The sequence below is a fragment of the Otolemur garnettii genome, unplaced genomic scaffold, assembly GCF_000181295.1.
Source record: "Otolemur garnettii isolate 467f Iridium unplaced genomic scaffold, OtoGar3 scaffold00001, whole genome shotgun sequence".
Lineage (NCBI taxonomy): Eukaryota > Metazoa > Chordata > Mammalia > Primates > Galagidae > Otolemur > Otolemur garnettii.
The window spans coordinates 34,901,664-34,903,488 of NW_003852396.1; the positions used below are offsets into that span (position 1 = coordinate 34,901,664).

Consider the following 1,825-nt stretch of genomic DNA (forward strand, 5'->3'; position numbering starts at 1 on the left):
CTTCATAACTATAATTTTGCTACTGTTATGAATTGGAATATAAATATCTGATATGCAAGATGTATTCAGGTGACCCCTGTGAAAGGGTCGTTCAACCCCCAAAGGAGTCGCAACCCATAGGTTGAGAACACTGACCTAAAAGAAAGAGAATACCATCTTGAAATTTAGAACACTTATTTCCCGGAACCCCCCCTGGAATTTTTCCACTTGCTTCCACTGGGTAACATGGCCATTCCAGACTCAAATTCTGTGGCTATGAAAGTGTCATACCATACATTGATGGGCTTAGGCCCGAGTTCCTTAACCAACCACTGACAAGAGAGCTTATAATTATCTTTTGACAAATTAGGTCCACTTCTAGAGAAGGATAGATTTGGCCTCCTCAGTGGCATATAAGTGATATGATAGGAAAAGGATATCTGTACAAGAATCTGAATATCCTTAGGAATGGGTAGTCAATCATAAATACATACCTGCTTCAGGAAGCCTAAGAAAGAATCACCAGCCTTGAAGAGTAGCACTAAAGGGAGTCCAGCACATGTGGAAGCAAGAACAACTAGGCTAGTTAACCTGGTTTTTATTTTCATAAGACAGCCTACTACTGAATGAACAGACATTTTTAAAAGACCTGCTAAATCCCTCCATGGAATGTAGAACAACGAGGACCTTAAAATCCAGCAATAAAGCTAATGCTAGTTCTGCCAGTCTGCCCAAAACCTGAAGTATAAAAGCAACAGGAACTGGCTGATATTGGGAAATGGAAGCCCATGAGGTGCTTCTGGGCAACCCAGAAGAAGCTAAGTCAACAAAGTCCAGATTGACAGAAATTATAGTAGGGTAAACTTGATCATCCAGGAGTACTCAAGGAAAAATGAGGTTGCAGTTTCAAATAAGAGTAAGAAAAGAAGAAAAAAAAACAAGGATGCAGTGTCCTCTGTTAAAAGATAAATTTAGGCATGTTAAAATTTTAGAGAATTTATTTGAGCTAAGAACAATTCATAAATTGGACAGTACTCAAAAATAAAACAGGTTCAGAGAGCTCTGTTGCAGCAACACGGGCAGTGAACTTGTATAGGTGAAACGTGGAAGTAAGACAAAATACACAGTAGAACCTTGGTAAGTTGACCACCCAACTGACTGTAACAAACTGGTTAGTGTAAGGAGGTTGTCAACATAGGAACTAGGCCTACTGTACTGAAATATATACATGGCAACTGTCTGGTCTATGAAAATTAGATCAACTTGAGGTGGTCATTGTAGGGAGGTGGTCAACTACTGTATTTGATTCATTAAGAGTGGATAATCCCTAGATAGAGGTTAACTGGTGGTCTCTGATTAGTAAAGTCTCTGGTTTCACTTTCCTGTTTACACTGAGCTTTGGTTTGCTTATGTAGGAACCCAAAGTGCTGGAGGTGTCTCAGCCTTACAGCTTCCCAATTAAAATATTTAATGCCTCAAAAAAAAAAAAAAGGAGGGGATGGCTTCTGTCATGAGTGGCACACATGGGGCAACTCAACTGCTCTGTGTGCAGAATCAACATCAAGAGATTTTGAAAGCATAATTTTTTGGTATCTGGGCAGGTGGTAATCATTGGTCCTGGCGTCCATGCAAGAAAAAAAAAAAAATGTAATGCCTTGGGCAGTGCCCATAGCTCAAAGGAGTAGGGCTCTGGCCCCATATATGGGAGGTGGCGGGTTCAAACCCAGCACCGGCCAAAAACTGAAAAAAAGAAAAAAAAAGGAATGCCTCTAAGGCAGTGATTGTAGTATAAATATGTCTATCCTCTAAACCAGGGGTACTCAAACTTTAAACAGGGACCAGTTCA

The 1,825-nt window shown here is 40.2% G+C and overlaps 1 pseudogene; it reads left to right on the plus strand.

The window, feature by feature from the left end:
• The first annotated feature begins 1,465 nt into the window (after nucleotides 1–1,465).
• On the plus strand, nucleotides 1,466–1,607 carry LOC111724666 (annotated as a pseudogene).
• Nucleotides 1,608–1,825: the final 218 nt, after the last annotated feature.